The following is a 26,444-nucleotide window of genomic DNA, read 5'->3' on the forward strand; positions in this document are numbered from 1 at the left end:
AAACAATACACGTAAAAAAAATTATAAACTGGTCTCAAAACAACACAAATCGATAGTCATTATCAGTAGGCAACTAAACAAACCGATTCCGACTATTCTGGTTTCCGGTATCCGGTTCCGGAAGTACCGGAAATAGTGGTCATATACACCAAAATGGATCTCGCTCACTTTTCTCAGCGATGGTTCGACCGATTTTCACAAACTTGGAATCAAATGAAAGGTCTTCCGGTCCCATGCGGAATTCCTGAATTTCATCCGAATCCGACCTCCGGTTCCGGAGTTATAGGGTTAAGTGTGTTCAATATTGTACTCCGTCACTTGAACCGGCGGAACAAAAACCGTAAAAAATGTTATAAACTGTACTCTAAACCGTTATTCCCAATCTTAGGGCCAAATGAAAAAAATTATATTAAAAGGGGGTTTCAAAATGAGTGAATAATTATGACTAGGGTGGGGAGGGGGAGTATCAGCGTCAGCAACAACACGAGCAGTAGCAAAAATGTCAGTGATGTCAGTAAAATCAACAATACAAAATCACAATATCCGACACTTTTAAAACACTCATTACTCTTGGACAAGGACTTACTAGTAGCAGCACGCGTTCGTATTATTTGGACATTTGTAAACTTTAAAAAGGGTGAAACTATTAACCCTTATCTAAATAAGCCTAAAGAAGGCAGAAACAAAACGTATCAATAATCAAAAACAACATTACCGAATTATCCGCAACTAAACATAATAGTGTCATTTTGGACAATACACCGATCACTCCATTGGACAGCACCAATAACAGTCAATTTATGCGACCTGCCATTGTTCGTCTTACTGAGCGGTCTGCAATTGGACACGGCAGATTTTTATAAGCTAGCGGCCCGAAAATACATCGTGCGTCTGTATCTAGCATACATGAAGAACCAATCTTCCAATGTCAGCATTGAAGGTCAAACACCTACAAGTCTTAAAATACTGCTCGCATCTGAAGGACTTCTTGCATCACCTGAACATCTCCAGCGCATCTTCATCGAAGTCCATCAGGAATATGGGCTTAAGCCTGACGAAGCCATCGTCTTCTCAAAAATTTCTTCACTATCCAAACAGAATGTGTTGGAAATTTTTGTCTATTGCCAAATTTTCAAACGCTTGAAAAGCCCGTAAAAATAAAAGAAATTCATCAAAATTCATTGAGCTCTTCTTTCGACATAATTCTTGGAACCGAAAGTAACTGGGGTGAAGCGTTAGAAGTGAAGAAATTTTTGGAAATCGATTTAATAAATTTTGGCACGACCGTAATTTATTTATTTGTCAGTAAAAATCTGGAGGCGATGCTCTTATTGCCATTAAATCTTGCTTTACTTCAGAAGAAATTTGAAGATGTATGGACCAAAACCTCAATATCGGGATATACCTTATGATCAAACAAGAACCGGAATTTTCATTTTAAAATTCCCGCGCTTGTCCAATCGGTAAACTTTTATTCTCTCAACGTTGACAACACTTTTATACACATTCTGTCAAATTTTGACGCATATCGTACGATTAGTTTTTGTTTGGCGTCTATACAAAGAAGATGAAAAATTTTCGTGTGGCGATTTTTATAATGGATGAAAATTTAGAACTACGTGCGTGCATCAAATTTTATGTTGCAAATGGATTTAAGTGTTCCGAAACATTGAAAATGTTGGAAAAGGCCTTAGGTGAATCGTGCCTAGGAAAAACACAGGCATACGAGTGGTATAAACGCTTCAAAGGTGGTCGTACAAGCTTGGATAATGATGCGATCCCTGGCCGCCCAACAACATCTGTTACTGAAGAAAACATTGAATCGGCGAAGCAAATCGTGTTGCAAAATCGATCAGCCGCACACATTTTAACTGATGTTTTGGGTTTGAAACGCGTCGCTTCTCGGCTGGTGCCAAAAAAACAGAATTTCATTCAAAAACAGCGTTGGTTGTGTCGCAGTTTTTGCCCAAAAACTCAACCAATATCATCAACCAAGCACCGTATTCGCCAGATATGCCCCGTGTGACTTTTTCCTCTTCCCCAGACTCAAATTGCCATTGCGGGAACGCGTTTTGAGACCATAGAGACCATAAAAGAGAATTAGCTACGTGAACTAAAGGCCATACCTTCGGCGGCCTATAAATCTTGAATGGAAAAAACGATCAAGCGTTGGCATGCATGTATTGCCGCAGGAGGAGAGTACTTTGAAGGCGATAATAAAGAAATTTATTAAAAATTGAAATTTTGCCTTTTGCCTTTCTCATATAGAAAGGCTATGCAATCACTGTGAAAATCGACTTTTTAACCGATACCGGATAGCCGAATGTCATATACCATTCGACTCAGCTTGACGAACTGAGCAAATGTCTGTGTGTGTGTGTATATAACAAAAATATGCACTCACTTTTCTCAGAGATGGGTGAACCGATTTTCACATACAAAGATTCAAATGAAAGGTCTTATGGTCCCATAGCCTGCTATTGAATTTCATTCCGATCCGACTTCCGGTTCCGGAGATATAGGATGATATGTACAAAAAAATTGAAAAAATATGCACTTACTTTTTTCAGGGATGGCTGAACCGATTTTCACAAATCAAGATTCAAATGAAAGGTATTCTGGTCCCATAGCTTGCTATTGAATTTCATTTGAATGTGACTTCCGGTTTCGGAGTTATATGGTAATATGTGAAAATTTGAGAAAAAGTTTACAGTCAATTATCTCTGGAACAACTCAACCGACTTTCGCAAACTAAGATTGAAATGAAAGGTCTTAAAATATATTATAAATTTGTCTAACATTTTATCTGGATCCTATTTTCGGTTCCTGAACTAAAGCGTGATAAGTGGAAAATTACCAATTTTATTAGTATTTTTCCACAAACGACGGTTAAAAACGGTACAAATCCCATAAAACTGCCTGATAAATTCTTCTAGGTTGCAGAGCTTGACAGTTTGTGGGCATGACAACTTAATTCGTCTACTGGTTCCCTCTTTTCCTGTTCCGAGAGCACCGAAAGTGGAGAAGAAAAATTCCTAAAACTAAATTCACTTCGATTTCTTCGCGATGTTTGAACCGATTTTCACAAATCTTGATTTGAATTGAAGTTCATACAGTCTTTAAAGCTATTAAGAAATTTTATCTGGACCCGACTTCCGGTTCCGCAGTTACAGGGCCATGAGTGTCAAAGTTTTCAAATCGCCATATAGAGTGACAATATGTACAACACCGAAAGAAGAAGAAAACACAAAACGAACAAGGCGTGCTTTGTTCTATTTCGTACGCGTTGTGTAGTGATGTCAATAATAATAATAGTAATAATAATAATAATAATAATAATAATAGTAATAATAATAATAATAGTAATAATAATAATAATAGTAATAATAATAATAATAAAAATAATAATAATAATAATAATAATAATAATAATAATATTAATAAAAATAATAATCCTACTACATGTTTTATGCTACTGATTCATGCTGTTTAGCTTGACTTACATATGCAGAAGTAACAGAATCGCAGGTTCGTTTCGTTTGTTAGATTTCGTTTAATTGGTTTAATAGAAATATAGCATAAGATAGTAAGTATAGGTTTAACTACGTTCGAAACTGTTCCAATTTGTAGGTCATATTTGTTGGTAGCAAGCGAACCAACTTCGGCTATTCCGTTTATCTGAATCCGGTTTCGGAAGAATTGGAAATAGTGATTAAAAACTGCAAAAGGATCTCACTCAGTTTTCTTGGAGATGGCCAAATCGATTTTCACAAACTTATAGGTTCAAAAAAAAATCTTACAGTTTCATGCGGAATTCCTTAATTTGTTGTGGATACTACTTTCGGTTCCGGAACTACAACAGGTTAAACAGGATTTATAGAGTTTGTGAGATTAGGTCCGAACAAATTTTCCTATTTCTATTCAATAAACAGTTGTTTTTTTCGAATTTCACGGTTATATTTATGATGTAATGAGTAATATGAGAAAGGCATCATTACACCACTAGGTGTATTAAAATAGGTTTTTTAATAAAATTCCGGTTCTTTTTTGATCATAAGGTATGTTCTGTTCAGTGTATTGAATGTAGAAGGAAATGCCGTTGGAGAAGTAGACAATAAATAATGTACTATCTGAAACTCTGTCAAGGAAAACAAGAAGAAAAAATCTTTACTGTAAATTACCTGTGTGGTTCAATCCGCAGCTCAAACACCTGAAAAATAGAAAACAGAAAGCACAAAAAATTTGTAAACAAGAGAAAAGTGAGGCAATCCTTCAGAATTACTTAGATCTTTGCAGACAACTTAAAATTTCCACAACACACAGGAACAATATAACTGCAACATGAAAATGAAATTAAAATGAAATAAAATCATGTCCTAAAAACTTGATCAACTACGCTGACACGAAACTGAAAAGCAACAATCTTCCATCTCAAACGCATCTCGGTGGGTAAGTAGGAAAAAACAACATCGAAATCTGCAGCTAATTTGCAAATTATCTTCATAAAGTATATGCATCTCATTCTGAATCTGACCGTGACTGTGAATACTTTTCGTTCATACCTGAATTTTCAAATCACATCTCTGTAATCTGTCTGTCAGAAAATGACATCTTGGCCGCACTTATCTTTCTAAAAAATCGTGTAGAAGAACTTTCACAACCACTTCTACAACTTTTTAATTTATCACTAAAAATGTGTTTTTCCTAAAACATGACAATCATATTTTCTTGTACCAATATTCTAGTCAGGTTCGAAATTTGATATCCGAAACTACAATGGAATAACCATTATTTCAAGCATTCCTGAATTATTTGAAAAAATTGTGAACCAAAAACTTTTCCAACAAATAAACAGCATGGATTTTTTAAAGGTCGTTCGACAACAACAGATATTCTAGAATTTAACACTTTCACTCTGAATGCCATGGATTCCGGCATCCACGTAGAAACTCTATACACCAACTTTAGTAAAGCTTTCGATCGTATTGCCATACCATTACGATTATAAAACTGCAGAAGTATGGCACAGAACACAATCTACTACAATGCACAGTGGTTCAAAAGCGCAATTTCACGCTCTTAATTGATAACTCATAGGATCGTGGTTTTTGAGGTACAGTATTTTCAGCAAAGTTGCTCAGAATAATAGACGCCATCTTTTGAAAAATTTTATTTATGTTATTAATCCCCCTAAAAGTGAGATAAAATTTATATTTTAGCTCAGAGCCAACATAGGGGCTAAGCTACTTCGACAAAGTTACGCAGAAAGTTATTTCAAACAAGTTTGCTGAAGGTACTATTCCCATAACTTGAGTGTAATTCATGACATAATGTATTTTCTGAAAAGGGTGTCAAAAACCCAGTTTTTGTAAGAAAACATATATATTTTCAATTTATTTGAGTTTTTCATGTTATACTAAGTTTTCCATCTTTAAAAACTACACAACTTTCTCAAACATACTATGCTCCTATCATTTCTGTTTAATGAAATAGAGCAATTTTTGATGTTTTTTAATAAAGTTCTAACTTGTCTATTATCAAAAGGCACAGGAAGGTGCAGATGAGATTACTTACATATTAAACTACTTCAAAAGAGCTTTCATACCGTGGTTGAGTTACTCGTCTGCGATCGTCTGCAGGCGAGATATGTTATTTTCAAATATCCTTGTCTTTGACATTTGTAATGATTAGGTTCCTTGTATTTCAGACCAGATTTCAGTATATATTCATTACTATGGTACTTGCCACAAAATATGATTTTTTTTGCACATTGAACTCTATAAATTGAATAGTTTAGTAACTGTTTTGTCACGTTTTTTAAAAAAGCTTTCATCAAATCGGATTAAGCTATGTCATCTTCTGGTAGAGAAAAGTATGATCAAAACTCATTTTTTAGTTATTTGTATTTATTTTATGATAGCTGACAATGTTCTTAATCTGCTAAAAGACTCTTAGCATCGTCCGACAGATTCTTCTTGGACTGTTTTGGCCATTCACAAATATTTCTAACCAAAGGATCTGATGACACTAATAACCAATTCATAGGATCCCGATTCGTAAGTTATCTGGATTGTTCGCGTGTATAATACTCCCGACATCTGTATAAAAGAAACTTCTTAATCATTATGAACAGTACAATATAGCAAGCGTTTATCGATATCTACTTTAATTGATGACTAGAGGATATTTATCCGCAGTGTTTTTCTATAAATCTACCAAAAAATTACATAACGTAATTCGACATGATGATTGCCTTTTTTCAAAGTCGTGGCTTCTTATCTCACTTTCAAAAAACGTCGGACAGTTACTTTCAAAAAAACGTCTGTAATTATTACTAAACTTTTCTATTTGTAGACTTCGATGTCCATAAAAACCTTTTATTGTGAAAGTTTCCATGGTAACGAATATATACTGAAATCTGATCTGATATACAATGAACCTAATCATTGCAAATGTTAAGGACAAGGATATTTGAAAAGAACATATCCCGTCTGCAGACGATCGCAGACGAGTAATTCGACCACGGTATGAAAGCTCTTTTGAAGTAGTTTAATATGTAAGTAATCTCATCTGCACCTTCCTGCGCCATTTGATAATAGACAAATTAGAACTTTAGTGAAAAAACATTAAAAATTGCTCTATTTCATTAAACTGAAATGATAGCAGCTTAGTATGTTTGAGAAAGTTGTGTAGTTTTTAAAGATGAAAAACTTTGTATAACATGAAAAACTCATATAAATTGAAAATATATATGTTTTCTTACAAAAACTGGTTTTTTGACACCCTTTTCAGAAAATACATTATATCATGAATTACACTCAAGTTATGGGAATAGTACCTTCAGCAAACTTGTTTGAAATAACTTTCTGCACAATTTTGTCGAAGTAGCTTAGCCCCTATGTTGGCTCTGAGCTAAAATATAATTTTTATCTCACTTTTAGGGGGACTAATCACATAAATAAAATTTTTCAAAAGATGGCGTCTATTATTCTGAGCAACTTTGCTGAAAATACTGTACCTCAAAAACCACGATCCTATGAGTTATCAATTAAGAGCGTGAAATTGCGTTTTTTGAACCACTGTGCAATGGCTCGAATCATATTTAACCAAACGTGTTCAAATAGTTCGCCTTCATAACATTCTGTCTGAACCAATTAATGTAGCATCTGGCGTACCTCAGGGCTCTCATTTAGGATGTCTTCTTTTCATACTGCATGTAAACGACATTTCTTTCACACTCAAATATCTAAAAGTGCTTCTTTATGCTGACGACATCAGACTCTTCAAAGAAATTAGAAACATCAATGACGCCACAATATACCAGAATGAAATCAACCTTTTCCACGTTTAATGCAGCAAAAGTCTACTCAAGCTCAATGTAAAGAAATGTAACTCAATAACATTCAGTAGGAAAAATGAAAAATAGGTGTAATCTTAGACTCCAATCTCACTTTTGTGGAACACTACAATACCATAATCAATGAAGCAAGTAGTATGCTTGGATCTATTAAACGTTTCAGTAAAAACTTCCGGTACCCAGATACAATTTAATCATTATATAGTACATATGTCAGGGCTATTTCGGAATATGGCAGTGTGGAAAGTATGGAAACTATATAATATTATTCACAAAGAATGAATAGAATCGATCCATAAACAATTTCTTTCATATGCACTTCGTAAATTAAACTGGACAGCATTTCCTCTGCCATCGTATGAAGCACGCTGCATAATTATCAATATAAAAAATCACTTGAAGAACGTCGTAATCCTTCAATGCTTTATTTTATTAACGACATTATTTCTCAAGGGGCTGTCCATAAACGACGTCACGCTTTTTTGGCAATTTTTGACTCCCCACCCTCCTTTTGTCACAAATTGTCACAGCAGCAAAGACCCCCCATCTCCCCTATGTCACATGTAACGAATTCAAAATATATAAAATTCATTTCAATACATACTTAATATGTATGACGAACCATACTAATATGAGGGGAAATTCGATTTATTACATGCTGCCATTAGATTAAAAAATATCACTAAAACTACAAAGCCATCGAAATTATTTATTAATATTAATTATAAAATTTAACAACCTTTATTTGATTGGAATTGATGAAACATTTAAATCATCTGTTTTAATCCTCCTACAGATATATTATTTCTTTAGCTAAGGAATAATATTTCCTTAGTGTAGCATACAGGGCGAGAAAATAAAGATCAAAACCTCATCAAATCGAGATCACTGCCGAAGAAATTCGCTTGTGATCTTTCCCAATAAAGATCGCTTTTGATCTGATCTTTTGAAGATCAGTTGACCAATGATCTTTAAATCACATCGATCAAAATCGGTACTGATCTTCCGTCACACAAAATCGGTAGTGATTTTGAGCTAAAATGATTCTTGATTCATGTAAGTTCAATCATTGGATGATTCGATCATCTTTGATCTTGGTGGAGGAAAACCATATATGATTAAGATAAGACATGACATGATCTTTATTATTGAACATGTGTTACTTATCGTTATAATTATTGATAATCACAGCATATATTCTAATGTTATTTGCTGGTTGTATTAATATTACTCCACCTGAATGAATTTTAAATACACCAAGAAGCATGAAATTTCGATGTGACCGACCAAACAAACTTTTTGAAATTCTTTCATTCTTTGTGTGGTTCATAATCCACATCTGCTTACTACCTATCATTAGATTTCCGAAAATTAAAAAATCCTTAATTCCAAGCGATTGGTGCACCCAAACTCATATACATTGACTAAAATTGTCAGTGCATAACTTAAGTTAAACCGTTTGAAGGCATCTTTTTTTACTCATATTAATTAATTTCGCTAATTTCCTTTTTTATTAATTTCGCTAATTTACTTGCCCCTCCGTGCACTTTTGCTGATCACAACAAATATGATTTCCTGCATCATTCATTCCGGAAATTACAAGAAGAAGCTTTTACATCAACAAATACACTTTTTTCTATAGAATGCAAACGTTTATTGTGGAGATTTGTTTCAGGAAATAGGGCAAAGTAGTAATAGGTATTTCAGAAATGCGCTCATTGAAAACATTGGACGTTACATTCCAACAACCCTACCCCCTCCCCCCTGTCTCAAAAGGTCACGTATTCTGAAACATCCCCCTCCCCCTTGCGGCGTGACGTCTTTTATGGACAGCTCCCAACGCGCAATTAAATTTTTATGTTCCTGGCCGTCAATCCGTATTCATAGGAAATTATTTTAAAAAAGACACAATAGAACAAATTATACAAAACATAGTCCAGTCAATCGACTAATGCTTTACTATAATCAATTTTGTAATCATCTTAATCACACTATGTCAAAAAATCATATTAAAAAACAACTTTATCGTAGAAATAATGCGTAATATAAGTAAACATTGTAAATTATGTAGCCTGCATTTGCTTGACAAAATAAATATATAAATAAACTTTAGGAAACTTTATTGAAAATATTAGATCTGTATCTCTAACCGTATCTATATTAGAACGGTTTACATAACCTAAGCTAGGATCTAGTTGGATTTAACTACTCGATGAAAAATTACTATCGACATGTCAAATTTTAACCAAAAGTTAAAATCATTCGCGAAATGGTTTACAGCCTTAATGCTGATTTTTGCATGGTTCATAAGTTCATAGACAGACAAATAGACATAACACTCAAATTAAGCTATTGAATCACTTGAACGGTTATTTCGAATACACCTTTCAGACTACTGTCACATGTGTCATGATGGCGCCAATAACACAATTTCCCCGTCAAAAACACCCAGTCCATATTCCAGACTGAGTTTTTTTTTATTTGTCATCAGAACTACCATTTACTCAGATATAATCGTAATGTACAAATTTGTTTTCGCACATACAGATTTCGTATAGAATACGGATTTAATACATACATATAATGAAATAACTTTGTTCGAGATTCAATTGAAAGGGTTTTATTGGCAAGAAAATTAATGGGAACGATAAAGGAATTAATAAATTTTATCAGAGATTCACCAAAACGCATTGCAATATCTAAGGAGTTGCAGATTGAGGGGGAAATAGAGCACGGCAACGGCCGACCCAAGTAACTATAAGCATTGAGTGATTGCACTGAACTGGCACTAATACGATATAAATGTCGTATTGTAACCTTAAGGTGAAATGTAGTGGAATGCGCTTTTCGCGTTTTCGATCAATTATTCAAAAACTAGACCGATTTTCTAAAAACTAAAAACACTTAAGTTTTCGCAATTAAATTTATCACAACTAAGTATTCTTAGAATTTTGAAATTTTGCTTCGCCGAGCCGTAATTGGTTTTTTAAATGTATAAACGGTTACTATTCCGTTCCACGGAGATGGTTTTAGAACTGAAAAGTAGTGTTTGTAGCAGAATTTCACAAAGAATCTGAAAATGCAATTAAAAATTATATAACTTTAGTTAAAACAACCGAAATTTGAAAAAGTTTACATAAACTTTTCCGCATTTTTTTTATTGCTTGCGCGCTGCTGTTTCGTATTGACATGGTGTGAGAAAAGCACGGTGGGTACGGTGGCATTTCATCGTAAGCGAAAATTATTTCGATTACGATTACATAGCTAGTGACACGAAGAAGAATAACAATATAACCACTTTCTACTTATTCGAATATGACAATGAAAGTCAATTAGAATTGAATATATTGGCAGTAATTGCAGTCCAGTAATTTATTTTAACAGTGTTTTATTCGATAAAGAAATTCGACCGCGCTCTATCATGCGCGTCAAGTGAATACTTTTACACAACTTTCCTCTCAACGGCGTATAAGGCACAAATCTCCAAATATCAAGGGGAACGTGCCATTTGAGCCAATTTGTTCTGATTCCTGATTCTAGTGTAATAGTAATCACTAACAATAACGAATGAATTAGGATATATTCAAAGTGTGATACATTCAAAAATCCATTACGAGTCATTTTTACAAGCCAACAAAACGAGTGATAAGCCCACTGCGCTCAATGACTGAAAATATTGCTGGTTCCTATGTGTAGGTTTTTCTTGTTATGCTTTGTGCGACGATTCGGTCAACTCAAGCGGTTAAAATTTCGCGCGCCTTTTTTCAGACTACATTTCACCTTAACATTGCGTTTAAGGGGCAAAACACTTTGCAAGCGTATGAGTAATGTCAACAATGTGTTCGTAAAATAATTTCCTGGTCTTCTTTTCCTGATTTTAATCAATAGATCTTCCATTTGATTGAAAAATAAACAATTCAGCTCATTCAGCTTAAAATTTAAATTCAAGAAAAGCGAATATCGTAGTCTAAAACTCTTCCGTTCTCCTGAAATTTGCTCGAGAAAAATTATTTCATTTTCAGTTTACTTCTACTAACACGTCTGATCAGCTACGCACACACTTCTACACGGAAAGACCGAATTCAGCTTTTTGGCGAAAAATTAGTTGATTTTCAGATTTTAGTTAGTTAGTTTGTGAGACAACTAAAAAAATCTTACTTTTGCTAATTTAGAATTTTTAATTCATTAAATAATAATAAAATATTTGTTGAAATGGCTATTTTTTTTAGTTGAATTCACTAATTAAACGTGCTGTCATTTCTTAGCTAAGGCACACTTCATTTCCATTCAAATAATTTTTTAGTTGAATTAGAGAAATAAAACGTTGTTTTCAACCAACAGAAATGGTTGAATTGATTTCTGCGATTTGAAGCTATATGGCGCTCTCTCACCAAAAAAACGCTAACACCGTAATGACTACTAGCCACTAGATGGCACTCTACTATCGAAAAAAATTTCAGCCGAGTTTTACGATGTTGTATTGGAGAAAAAGACATAAATAAAACTTCAACTTCTTTTAGAAAATTTTTCTTCTAAATCGCTGTTTTTTCATAAGACTTCGCGAAATCGACTCTCTCACTGAAAACTTTGAGCACTCGGAAAACATAAACCGAATACATATACAATTAGAGTGCAACATTCCAGACTCACTTCACTGTTCCGCGTGAAAACATTATTACGCACAATCGCTTCAAATGCGCACAAATTCTAAATAAAGACTTTTTTTCTAAGAGTTTACGTCATTTTTACATATAGATTTAGAAATTTATATATGGATATATCGTAACACATGCGAAAAACATCTAAACAATTTGCAAGCAGTTTCAACAAGACTGTTCTTTTTAGCTTTTTAATGGATTGTTTTGCTTTGACACGTCTCATGAGTTTTTGGCTAATAAACTTGTTAATAAAACCAATTTCATTTTTGTTTTCTTTGTGCTGTCCTTCAGTAATGATGGTGATAGATAAATAGAAACAAATTTTCTGATTTCAATAACAAAATTAGTTGTCAATGAGAATTTCGTGTTGGATTGAAATATTTCTGGTTTGTGTCCAGGATATTCGCTAACTAAACACATTCTCTAAAAATAAGAGTTTTTTCAGCAAAGTAAATTCTCAATTTTAACTAATTTTATAGTTTTTTTGGAAATTTTGTTGTTAAAATCAACTAATTCAAAAACAGTAATCCGAATTAGGCGCAGAGCTAATTTCGGTCGTTTTGTGATATGGAATTTCTCTTGCAGAAATTATTGCGAAATAAAGATTTACGTACCTTCTTTTAGCTATCCCGCAAAACAGGAATCTTTAATTTAACACGCAAAAGACAACGGGTATGGTAGGTTTTCGTAAAACTATTTATTTTTCCGGAAAACTGCTTTTTAACAGAAAACATTTAGTTTTGTTTACTTTGTGTAGCGCAATCTAATATAAATGCACTAAAGCTGTGTTACTTTATTATTGGAGAATAAAAATCTGCATTCATATAATGTAAGTAATTTTACATCAAACGTTGGTGAAAAATTGATCAGAACTGATATTTCATCCAAAAAGTCAGGTTTAACATTCATTTTCCTACATTTTCTATCTGGTATATGATGCTACAAGAACTCGCTGCCTCTCAATGCATGAATCGTGCGAGAAAGGGTGTAGCCGGGTTTTCATTTAAAAACTGCCCCCAAACAGAACAAAAATTGATATACGCTGTATGAAAGGACTTATATTGGAGATGATTTTCCCAAAATTTTAACCCTTTAACTGCCATATTGGTAGAGTTAGGGTGGTTCTTCTAATTCAAATTTTATTTAAATTTTTCAAAACCCTCTTCAGCAAAAAAATTGAAAAAAATCAGGAATATTTTAGGAATTACGGGAAACCTTTCTGATTTTTTTCAGAATTTTTCAAAATGTATTTCATGTAAAAAAAAAGTTCAAAATTTTCGAATTTTTTTTAATTGCACTCACAATTTTGGTACAACTCTAGATTTTACATCAAAAATAAATCATTTATGAGTACATTACGCTGTATTTTTTTCAGATTTCAGGACGGGTATAATATCAGACTTTAAAAAAATAAAACATTCGGAAAAGCATGCGTCTCCATCAAATTGTCATCATCCGATGGAGACGCATGGTATTTAGTTCTAAAATTATATATCACATGTCCTTAGAACTAAATACCATGCGTTTTCATCTACAACTTGAGTTCAGGGCTTAAGAAAGAATTTTCATAAGGATCAGAACTAATGAACTGACAAATATTTAGGTTTTAATATACGGTTTAAAGTTTTTATTCATAAACTGATAAGTCATTTTACATTTATTTTACATTTACTGTATTCAAATCAAATAATAACTATATTTAATAGTTGCACTGTTTATGTACCATTTAATTCCACTATTGCACTGTCACGTTATTACACTTTCACAAAGTCACTACACTTTAATGCAGCCTTACAAACGTTACAATACAGATACGCGTATTTCGGAATGTTATTTACATCCTTCTTCAGTGCATCGGTTTTATAAGTTTGTTAAGACAATTAAATTATATAAGGTTTTGAAGGACAATTAAATTATAGTTCTTTTGCAGAAAAAATATTCCTAGATACCAAGCGCAAAATCAAGGAAAATTCGTAACCAAGCGAAATCTAAAAAACTATCAGTTTTAAGGTGAAATGTTCGTCGACATTCTGTATCACATGATATGAATAGCCAAGTTGCCTGAAACTACTCATCGAGACAGCTAAAGTCAAACGGCAGGATAACAGACGGCAAACATTTGAAATAGTGATGGGCAAAACCGTTCATTTTGAAAGAACCGTTCAGAACTAGTAAGTTAAATCAAAAGAACTAGTTCTTTCGTACGTTCTTTGTATGTTTCTGCAAAGATTACACGATAGCTTAGGTCTAGCGAGCAAAAAAAAAAAAAATAAACAAAAAGGTCACTCGAATGAAGTTTCGTAATGTCTCACCTTTATTAGAGAAATACTGTTATTCAACAAAGAACTATTGATCACTCATTTGAACCGTTCGCGAACCGATTGCTCATCTCTAATTTGAAAATGGTTCTTGAATGTGATTCGGAAGCCTCAAGAAAAAGAGAAGCATGGCGAGCAAGATGGATCGACCAAATGGAGGCAAAGAGTGGTCATAGTTTGAGCTGTATGGAGACGACTTCTAGATACATAATAAACGGGCTTGAGCTGATACTTGAGAAAAGTACTCCACGAAACACCAGAAAAAGACCACTAAGTGCAAGTAAACTCGATGAACTATATTTGCGAATGCGTTTAAAATTAAATTTTTCTACATAGCTCAGTTTCTTATTCATTCTTAGTTAATACATATTTCGATTAAAGCTATAAAACAATATGATTTTACGAAACGGCTTATGTCCTCTTCAGGAGGACTGAAAATATTAAGTTTAAAAGAACATGTTGTTTGTATACAAAATCGACCATGCGAATTAATACGTTCTTTTTGGGGTTTCGGGACTTGCTGCTATCGCTTCGACATGATTTCTATCTGGTGTGTAGTATTTGTCCCTCCAGACTAACCCGCAAGATGTTGAAGTTAGAAACGAATTACAACCGTCCGCTGGCACACATGTTCACTAATGTATTCCCCACATCATACATAATTCCTGAAATATTCCCGATTTTTTCAATTTTTCTGCTAAAGAGGTTTTTGAAAAATTTAAATAAAATGAAAATTAGAAGAAACACCCTTACTCAACCAATATGGCAGTTAAAGGGTTAAAATTTTGGGAAAATCATCTCCAATATAAACCCTTTCAAACAGCGTATATCAATTTTTGTTCTGTTTGGGGCAGTTTTTATGTGGAAACCGCTACACCATTTTCTAAATTTTTTCGCTCCACCTCCACCGACTTGATGATTCTCATATTAGGTGACAATAATAATAATAATAATAAAAATAATAATAATAATAATAATAATAATAATAATAATAATAATAATAATAATAATAATAATAATAATAATAATAAAAATAATAATTATAATAATATTAATAAAAATAATAATAATAATATAAATATTAATAATAATAATAATAATAATAATAATAATAATAATACATGATGTAATAAACAACAGAATTGTATATTGTAATATACTATGATAGACATTGCACATTGGCTTTAACTTATAAGTCATTTCGCACCCTCTCATTTTGCTACTAACGCAGAAGTACCCAGTCGACGCCGTTCTATTGACCAAATGTCATTATAGACACACGGGGAGGCATGAGATAGGAACTTGTGAGGACTTAGTTATCTCCCCATTTGACGACCCTTTAGAGACGGCCTAACCGGTTTACACAAACTTGGTTGCAAATGAAAGGTTTCGTACGAAATTCTTGAATTTCATCCGGATCCGACCTCCAGTTTCGGAATTACAGGGTGCAGAGTGTTAAAAATGTTATACCGTCTCTTAAAGTGCCAAAGCAAAATACGTAAAAAAAAAACTCTCAACAGTTCACAAAACTATTAAAATCGGTAATCGTTGCTAGTAGACTAGTTGCTAGTTGCCAAACAAAGTGCGGTGCCAAAATTGTATAAAATTGTCCCAATTTGAATAAAAGTTAATTGAGTTTGTAGGTCGTATAAGTTGTTGATGGCCGTACGAACCGATTTCGATTATACCGCACGGAACCCCTCGCGATCGTGAAACAACCAAAATATTAGTTGTTTTTCTGAATTTGATTGGTTAGAATTTTGTACAACTAATCCATTGTTGTTTTTCCTAAACTGTCATTTTTGTTTTTCGATCAACAGAAACGATGGTTGAAATAACAAAATTTTTGGTTGAAAAAAGATGCTGTCAGTTAGTCAAGACACACACCTTTCAATTTCAATAACCGAAAATGTTTTTGATTTAACAGTTATGTGAGTTGAAAAACAAATCGGTTTTAGTTGTTTTAGATATTACGATTAGTTATTTCAACTTAAGCAAAATTATTGATTTTGAATGACAATAAAATATTCCTTATTGATATACGTGCTGATTTTTTAAATGAAAATTCGGTATGTTAAGACATTACCTTCCATCTATCGGTATGATAAAACCTTTCTCAGCCCTTGCTTTATATTAAATGAAATTTAAATTCGGTATGTTAAGATATATAAAAAAATATGTAATATCTAATATAAATAATTTTTTAGTAGTGCTGGTCTCAACGAAACTTTCTAATGGTGACCACTATATTATCTACGAACAAATAGTCGAACCGAATGCACTGATTTTTATTTTTTGAGCCATTGCAACTTACAGTTTCAACAGATTATATGAATGAATTTTAAACATTTTCAATTTAATCACATTGTTCATACAATTTTTGTACATGACTTGAAGATAATAACATGATGCTCATTCATTAACATGCATTTCACGATGGAGAATCAAGTTGATTTTAAGACCAAAATTCAAACGCATTCAATTCACTGGGTTCTAGTTTTGGTTAAACACGTTTTGTTAATTGCAATATCTCTAACGACACTACTTTATATCAATCGTTTCTTCTTGTAACACCAGAGCAGTAAAGATGTAGATAATTTATAATCACATTAATATTCTGAGAACTAGTGTTATGATAAACATTAATTTACTATCATTCAAACGTTACTCTTCACGAGTTCTACAAACGTATATTAAGCTAGTTTACATGAAAATGTTTAAGAAACGCTTTTGAATTTCAACTAAAGTAATGGTTGATTTTTTATTGCGATTTTTGTTTTGCTTTGTGCTGTTTTTGACATTAGACAGCATTAAAAACAACATATTTCTCAACTACCTCAATATGTGCAAATCAAATAGCAAATTGGTTGAATCAACTGATTATTAGTTGAAACAACAACTGCAAAAATCAAAAATTGCAAGATCGTAATTTTTGATTGGAGGGTTTTCCGTGCGGTTCCTTGATTCCAGTTCCGGAAGTACCTGCAATAGTGTAACACACATTGTTTTCTCAGAAATAAGAACTGTTTCATTTTGTGAGTTATATTAGTTCATGCACAAATAAACGTTTTTGTTTTTTTTTTTTCAAAAATCAAAGAAAATTATTTTGAAGAATACCACAGTATTATATAAGAGAATATGAGCGATATGAGAAAGGCATCATTACATCATAAGAGGCATTAAATTTTTGGTTTGATTATTTTGATAACAATATTACGTTCTAATGCTACTATTATGCAAACTAGTAAAAATTTGAATAATACCATTCGAACGTTTAATTCCTATGGACAAATATCAGTTTTATTTCTCTCTTTGTGTTTAGTCGAAAGGTGAATTTCAAATGTTGAAAAATCTCACGGTCTGATCCTAAATGAAAATGGCAATAATCTAAAAAGTCTACATATTAATTCTGGAGGTGAGGGAATGGAATTGATATTGTCTATGTAATGTTAGTGGTCAACATAAATGAAAAAAAGTTGTACGTGGTATATGAATGATACGTACAGCCGTATGAAGAGATATGTCATCATTGGCAGCTTAGCATGTAATAATGCGTTTTGCCATGCGTTTGGTGCCTGTAAAACTCCGTTCGAAGAACACTGAATTTCTGTAACAATTATATCGAATCTTAATGCGTTTTCGAATTGAAAAAAGTGAGTAAAATAAAACACGACAATAATGTTAACGATACTGCCACATATGAGAAGGGCGCATACTCATGTCGTGTTTGTATGGAGATAGATTTTTAATTTTAAATAATAAAAAAGTGTGTACCAGCGAACGTACATACGAACATTTCCCACCCAAACTACCCCACTTTCAATGCCTTTTTATTTATATTTCATATTAAAATTTTTCCAGAGTCCCTCCGGTTTATGCGGTGTTGATATATTTATTTGAATATGTATGTAAGGCACCTTAATTTATGTACTGTACTGTTTTGATATTTATACAAATTATATTACACACACGACTTCATTGAATCTATAAAAGTACGAGAAAAAGAAGAATCTATCATAAAAAAATATCGAAGAATCGTGATCGATTCGTCACGACATTACTTTTAAGATCGCTAATAAATTTTACATGAATTTGAAACCCATTCCCACCTTCGCTAGTTTTTTGAAATAATTTGCAAAATAAAGTACATATGTGATAAACATTTTTGTGATGCGCAAAACCTATTTTTCGTTTTCTCGCATCATGTATTTTTCGTCATTTTTTTACTGTCTTATAATATTATTTATATATTATATGAAATTTTTCATTTCCGCCAGTCCTCCTCTTCAACGCTTTGTAATACATTATTACACTGTACACGAATAGCTCTTTACTTTTTATGAAGGTAGTTAGATTTTTTATGTTTATTTTATTACATTTTGGAGGGTAGTTTTATGCAGAATTTTTTCGCCTACCACATGAAAGTATATTTGTCGTACATACATTATACCTCCGCGTTTGAAAATTGTATACATACAGAGAGAAGTTCTGTTTGGAAAGTGGTTGGTGGGGGAGTGGGGGAGGGGGTGGGTGGGTTTTTTTGGTGGGTGTTTGGAGTGGAGCGCACATAAAAAGAAACTCTTCTCCCAGGAGACAAAAAAATCCTAATGTTGGAATGGTTTTGGGTTAGAATCAAGAGCACAATTAAAATGGAGCAAAAATATTGTGCAGTCCACGCTTTGACATTCCAATATATAAGCTCTGGATTAATGTGAACATTTACAGTTCAATTTACCCTTTTTGCATTTATGTATGGTATTGGTAATTTGGTCCTCAGTATACATTATTCGATAATAAACGGTAGTATTATGCGTTTTTTCGTGTATACATAAGGATTAACGATTTTATACATTTTGAATGCAGTTGTCAGTATCTAATAGACCTTAAAAAAATGTTTTCCACATGTAGGAACAGGAAAAAAAAAGAAAAATTGCCCGATTTTTTTCAAATTCCAGATTCGAGCGAGCAAGTTTCAGTCGCTCAGTTTCGCATAGGAATGACAACAAATTAATATGGAAAATAAGATATTGAGTTTTATCAGAGTCCAAGTACCGCACCCGATCACGATTTGCGCCCTGTGGAAGAATGTGTAGACATTAATCGTTCATATCTCTTAACGTATCAACTTAATACTTTCTACCTGCCATCAGAAATGTGATCAGCAATTTATGTTTAAATTTTCATCAGAGAGAAAGAGATAACTACAAATAAATTAAAGCGTAAGTTTTCCAACTTTTGGATTCAATGAGAAAAATTCATGACGCTTGCCTTCCTTTTTCATAATCGGACGACGGGTTTTAGGTAGTCCGGCACATATAAGTCCCGATGTTCAACTTGACGAGCTTGAAACGAAAACAATGGTCGAAAATTGTTTTTTTTTAAATAACTATTTGTTGGAATATGAGTTAAAATTAAATTATTAAGATTTAAATTGGGTGTTCAGCCACAAGTGGTGACTTTTACTTTTCAGCCCTATTATATAAATGATTTGGTTATTACCATTAGAACATCATTTGCTTCAGCAATTCTGTGATTTTGGTGTAGGGAAAATTGTAAACTTACTTTGTATTGTAGGAAAAATTAACTTATATACTAACTTACTAACTAATACAGAGAGCAAATCAATTCAATTGAAGATTTGCCCGGGTTGGCGGTTCAATGCATAGGGTGCTGGTCTTGCAAGCCAGTTGTCGCATGTTTGAGCCCCGACCTGGAAGGATTCTTAGTGTCAGTAGGATCCATAGAACCAGCCACGCAATGATTCTGTACACTAAGGATCGGCCAATTTCCACAAAAGGAATGTAATGCCAAAACATTGCTTTTTGCATCGATTTTTGTCAGAATTTAATTAAAATATTATGTGACATTACATCTAATGATTCTATATTTGTGAGTCTGTGTAACTCATTTGTACTAAACCAGGAAGGACGCTTCAAAATCATTTTCAGAATTTTATTTTGAATCCTTTGAAGCGTTTCCTTCCTGGTGGAACAACAACTTGACCAAATTGGTACTGCATAAAGCATGGCTGGTCTGAAAATTTGTTCATAAGTTAACAATTTGTTTCATAGAGAGAGCTTAGAATTTCTGTTTATAAGAGGATATAAACATTTAATATATTTATTACACTTTGCCTGGATTCCTTCAATGTGATCCTTGAAAGTGAGTTTTTTGTCATACGTTAAACCTAAGTATTTAGCTTCATCAGACCATGTCAATTCCAAGCCATTCAATTTGAGAATGTGATTATTGTTTGGTTTAAGAAATGAAGCTCTTGGCTTATGAGGAAAGATAATTAATTGCGTTTTTGCTGCATTTGGTTTAAGTTTTCATTTTGACAGATAATCACTGAAAATATTTAAACTTCTTTGTAGGCGACTGCAGATCACTCTTAGATTTCTACCTGTGGCTAACAGACTTGTGTCGTCACAGAATAACGATTTCTGACAACCAACGGGTAGATTTGGAAGATCAGAAGTGAAAATATTATACAAGATTGGAGCTCGAACCCTGCGGAACATCGGCTCGTACGGGTAGCAATTCAGATTTACAATTCTGAGTACGATCAGTTAAATAATTTTGAATCATTTTAATAGAATAAATAGGGAACTGGAAATCAGACATTTTTGCTATTAAACCTTTGTGCCAAACACTGTCGAATGCTTTTTCTATGTCTAGAAGAGCAACTCCAGTGGATAACCCAGAAGATTTATTTGATTTTATCATGTTCGTTACTCTGACAAGTTGATGAGTAGTTGAATGTTCAAGACGAAATCCAAACTGCTCTGGTAAAAAAATTATTCTCATTTATATGAGACATCATTCTCAACAAAATATTTTTTTCAAAAAGTTTACTGATAGAAGAAAGTAAGCTAATTGGTCGATAACTTGATGTTTCTGCTGGGTTTTTATCAGGTTTGAGGATTTGAATTAATTTAGCGTTTTTCTATCCTTTTGGGAAGTAAGTTAATGAAAAACACTTGTTGAAAATTTTAACCAGGAGTCTCAAGGCAACATCGGGAAGATTTTTAATAGGAATATTGAAAATTCAATCATTACCAGGAGCCTTCATGTTTTTAAGTTTCCTAATAATTGATTTAATTTCATCAAAATTCGTCGCAATAATGTCATCTTGTGATAACACTTGGGTTGAAATATGATCATATTTCAGTGAGACTTCATTTTCAATAGGACTCCCAACGTTCAAATTAAAATTGTGTACATTCTCGAACTGCTGAGCAAGTTTTTGAGCTTTTTCACCATTTGTAAGAAGTATTTGATTTCTTTCCTTGAGAGCAGGAATTGGTTTCTGAAGTTTCTTAAGAACCTTAGAAAGTTTCCAGAAATGTTTAGAATAAGGTTTAATTTGTTCAAATTCTTTAGCGAAATTTTCATTTCACAAAAGAGTAAATCTATGTTTATTTTTTTTTATTTAAAAGATAGTTTTCTTCAGGCCTATATGCGTACAAGCTTTACGTGGCCGATTGAGCCAATTTTTTAAATAATTTTTTTTTGAGTTGGATCTCGTTGTCACCCTTTTTCTAGGGGGAGAGGAGCTTCCATTTCCCTCCTGGAGGATTGAGGGGCACTTCGTTCGTGGTTCGTCTCGTCATCCATTGCCACATCGATGGTATTGTTGTTGGTTTCATTGCTAGTTGTTGGAGATGAGCCTTGTTGTACATTGTTTGCTGTTGCTGGTTGGTTGGATGGTGAGTTGTTCACTGCAGTTAATGCACTTTGTTCTATAGGGGATACGTTGGATGGTTTCGTTGAAGTGGATGCTTTACTGTTGTTGGTGACTGTTACAGGTGTACTGGGATTGCTTTGGGTTGGTGTGACAAAAAAATCTATGTTTAATTTCTTTTTGTAAATCCTTAACTATGTTTTTCATAGCAGGATCACGAGAACGTTGATATTGTCGACGGTCGAAAATTGTTTGTTTCTTTTTGTGCATTAGATGGAACTGGACGCCGCACAGTGGTTCGAATCAATAAAAACGTGGACATAAATCAGTAGCTGCCAAACCGTTCTTTTAATGCATATACAAGGTGAGATGAAAAAACTGCAACAAAGTAAAACGCCATAATTTTTTCATTTTTTTTTTAAATTTTATTGAATGAAAGCAAAAAATGTCGGAAATAACATCAAATTTGAGAATCGGTTTAGATTTGTTCGAATTGGCCACCTTTGGCACGAACTATGGCCTTCAAACGGCCAATGAAACCATCACACGCTGCCCGAAAGTGGCTCTGCGGTATTTTGTCCCATTCTCGGCGAAGCGCTTGCTTGAGATGATCGACACTTTGGTATTTTTTAGTGCCAACCTTGCTTTCCAAAATACCCCAGGCACAATAGTCCAACGGATTGGCATCCGGAGATTTTGGTGGCCATTGTGCGGTGGAAATGAAGCGAGGAACCTCATTTCTTAACCATTCTTGGGTGGCGCGTGCTGAGTGCGATGGTGCTGAGTCCTGTTGGAATGTCCAAGGTCTGCGGCCGAAATGTTTGCGTGCCCAGGGCTTCAGAACTCCCTCCAAAATATTTTCGCGATAGATTTGCGCATTTATTTTGACCCCACGGTCGATGAATACGAGCGGCGAGCGACCATCGGCTGTTATGGCGGCCCACACCATCACCATGGCCGGCTTTTGAGTTCTGGTGGCCAACCGAAGTTGCAAATTTTCAGCTGACCTCTCTGGCAAGTAAACACGATCATTTTGTTTGTTTACAAACTGCTGGATAACGAATGGTTTCTCATCGGAGAAAACCAAATTCGGCAGTTCACCACTTTCGGCCAAGCGAAGCAACTCTTTAGCTTTTTCGAGTCTAACTTTTTTTGCGCATCAGTAAGATCTTGCACTTTTTGGAACTTCAATTGCTTTAGTCCAAGCTCATTTTTCAATATTTGCCGAATGGCATATTGCGATATGTTCAGCTCACGAGCCATTTTTCGGCCACTGCGACGCGGATTTCGTTCAATTCGCTTCTTCACTTTTCGAACCATTTCTGCCGATGTTGCTGTTTTTTTTCGTCCACTTCCTTGACGTCGGGCTACGCTACCAGTATCACGGTAACGAGCGATGGTACGAGACACAAAAGATTTATTCACTTTTAAATGCTGGAGGGCTCTAACGATAGCCACTTGTGGTTTTCCAGCCAAATGCAAAGCAATCACACTATCACACTTGAATTCCATCACAAATAACTTTTTTTCTGAAAAATTCCCACCAAAATGCTTTTGTGCGCTTGTAAATAATATAATGAGCTGTCACTAGAATAAATCTGACAGCTGTGGGACGAGCGGTTTAGAAATGACAGCAGTCTGAAGTTGGTTGCAGTTTTTTCATCTCACCTTGTAGTTGCTTTTAAGAAATTATTTACAAATATATACCGCGTAATATGATTCTATCCCTAATTGCTCATGGCCTACTTTGAAAATAAAAAAATATAACCATAACTATTTCTTCTGAAGAGATAAAAATTTTTTTCTTCGACAACTAGAACTATTAAAAATAATTTACTTTGTCAAATATACCAAAAGTGTAGGTCACACCGTTTCGGATACACAAAGCGTTTTTGTGGCAACCCCCTTAAAATCAATTTTTTATTTATAACTCGTTTCAAGTTATTTTTATGCATACTGTATTTGGAATAATTGAAGCAAATAAAAAATCCCATATCTTTGTTGAAGGTAGTGCATAGGTTTATTGTTTCCTGGCAAAGTTATACAACATTTTACCTTTTTTTACCTATGATGAAGCCTTACACCGAAGCGAAATATGCAACTTTATGCAGCTGACTTTTAAAAAATTTATGGGAAAAGATATGCCCAATACTATAAAAATAATTCTAAGTGAAACTCGATGGAATTTTCTTTTTAGGCCATTCCAAAGTTAGTTCTAGTTATTAAATCATGACAACCTTCTTAAAACTAGTTTTCTAATCATAACTTGTTTCAAGTTATTTTTTTACATATTTTGTTTGGAATAATTGTAGAAAATATAAAATCCCATAATTTTGCCGAAGGTAGTGCATAGGTTTATTCTTTTCTGAAAAAGTTATACATCATTTTACCTATTTTTACCTAGGAAACCTTGTACCGAAGCAAAATATGCAACTTATTACAGCAAACTTTTCAATACTTTTAGAAAATTATATTCCTAATCCAATTTATTTTATAATGAGTACTGAGTACTATTTGTGTGACTCACTTTCACTATGGCCGTGCTGAAACCATGCATGATTAAGAAACGGAGGGTGTCACGCATCTGCTATTTCTGTAACTCACTTTTGCAGTGAGCGTAGAGATGGGCAAGTCGTTCGTGAGCTATTCCAGTGAATCGAAACTTTAAAAAGAGCTGATAGCTCACAGCTCTTTTTAAAAGAACCACAGCTCACCAGTTCACTGCGCTGGTAAGCAGGGATGCCTGGTTCACAGATTAATCTGTGTTCCACAGATTTTTAACCTTTTGCACAGATTTTAAAAATGGCACAGATTTTCACAGATTTCTGAAAATGGTCACAGATTTACACAGATTCTGAAATCGATCACAGATTTTTGAAATTGATCACAGTTTAGCGCCAAAAATTACAGAGCGTTAGGAAATAGTGAGACCTTTTTTTTTGCTTACCAAAATGATTCCGATTAGTGGAAACGGGAAACGTGCACAGATGTTGCAGACAGGTTTTTGGCTTGATCACAGATTTTTTAAAAATGACCTCGCATCCCTGCTGGTAAGGTGGAAACTAGCTACAAGCAGAACGGAATTGCGGTTTTTGCAGAGCGAGTTTTAAATGAGAAGAAATGTGTGTATGAGCTTTTGTTCGTTTTTCCAAATGTGTATTTATCCTTCTTTAACAGATTGAATGAGCCGTTGTCAATAAGAAATCTTACCTCTCACTCAGTAGGCTGAGGTACATACAGGGATGCCACTTTTGCAGATATTCTCAAATATGACATAATAATAATTCGCAAACAAGTTAGTTCGCATAGCATTGTTCTTTGTGCATCAATGATTTCGATCATGCATATGAAAGAAAAACGACGCTCAAAACTAACAAAGTTCAATTTAAATGAGCTGATGAGCTGATACATTGAATCGATTCCCTTTAGTCAGCTGATCGGTTCGGAGCTGCTCACCGGTATGAGCTTATTCGCACATCTTCAAGTGAGCGTCGCACGATCAATATATCATCTTAAAAAACGTGTTGCTTCGCGATAACTCAATTTATCTACACTTTTTAAAATGAAATCTCTTCGTAAAGGTTTGTACTTTTGCAATACTTTTTCATACTTTGATTGGAAAACATTTTTCCATTTTTTTAATATGTGTTGAACTTTTGATAATTTTTCAGATTTTCAATATTGAAAACCCACTTTGAAAAGGCCTAAAAAATTGCATCGAGTTCCACTTAGATTTTTTATAATATTGTTAATTGTCAAAAAGTAAACAAAATAAAATTCACAACAATTTGCTTAAGTTGTGCGTGTAAGCATAAGCATGATTATGCGTGTTTACGCGTACTTTGTTGTAGATACTTAGGTAATAGAGATAGATTCTACGTAGATAAATCCCAAAAAATTGTTTTTAAAATAAAGTGAATATATCTCAAAAATAATTTTTTCACACTATTTATATCTTCAGCAAAAATATTTCAAATGTTCAAATGTTCAAAATGAGATAGAAACAAATTTTTTTTTGTGAAAAAAAATTATTTTTATTCGAAATTGGTGCTACCCCCTTAACAAAAATTAAGGTGCCACTTTCAAAAGAAGCGTAATATAATTTTGTAAAACTTTTTTGAAGACACGTTAGCTCTTAAAAATCAGTGAAAGTCAGTGCAGTCTTTTGACCGTCTTTTTTCCAGTTTTGGACCACTGTGCGCCGTATTGAGGGCTTTCTACCAACAGCAGGGAAAAGACAAGTGGATAATGTCACAGACACAACTATAGGACGTAAAAACGAATAAAAAAACTGATATGCTTCTTACACACTTTCGAATATAGATGATCTCTCGTATTAGTGCAGTGTGTAAATTTTGTAACTTCTACTGCTTCGTTTCCGGAATTCTATACTAGGTTCGACTTATTGACCACAAACATATTCTATC

The 26,444-nt window shown here is 33.7% G+C and overlaps 2 protein-coding genes across 5 annotated transcripts in view; one reads left to right on the top strand and one right to left on the bottom strand.

The window, feature by feature from the left end:
* LOC131440628 (broad-complex core protein isoforms 1/2/3/4/5) overlaps positions 1-26,444 on the bottom strand; it is a 294,222-nt gene that overhangs the window by 179,610 nt on the left and 88,168 nt on the right. For 3 of the 4 annotated variants that reach the window (XM_058612077.1, XM_058612081.1, XM_058612080.1), the window contains exon 2: positions 4,182-4,210. The exons of the other annotated variant lie outside the window; for it this stretch is intronic. The gene's annotated coding sequence lies outside the window, so the exon portion shown is untranslated. The remainder of the gene's footprint in view (positions 1-4,181; positions 4,211-26,444) is intronic. 4 annotated transcript variants of the gene reach the window in all.
* LOC131440627 (sodium-dependent nutrient amino acid transporter 1-like) overlaps positions 4,228-26,444 on the top strand; it is a 458,129-nt gene continuing 435,912 nt past the window's right edge. The window contains exon 1 of the mRNA XM_058612074.1: positions 4,228-4,449. The gene's annotated coding sequence lies outside the window, so the exon portion shown is untranslated. The remainder of the gene's footprint in view (positions 4,450-26,444) is intronic.

Source organism: Malaya genurostris, chromosome 1 (assembly GCF_030247185.1).
Source record: "Malaya genurostris strain Urasoe2022 chromosome 1, Malgen_1.1, whole genome shotgun sequence".
NCBI lineage: Eukaryota > Metazoa > Arthropoda > Insecta > Diptera > Culicidae > Malaya > Malaya genurostris.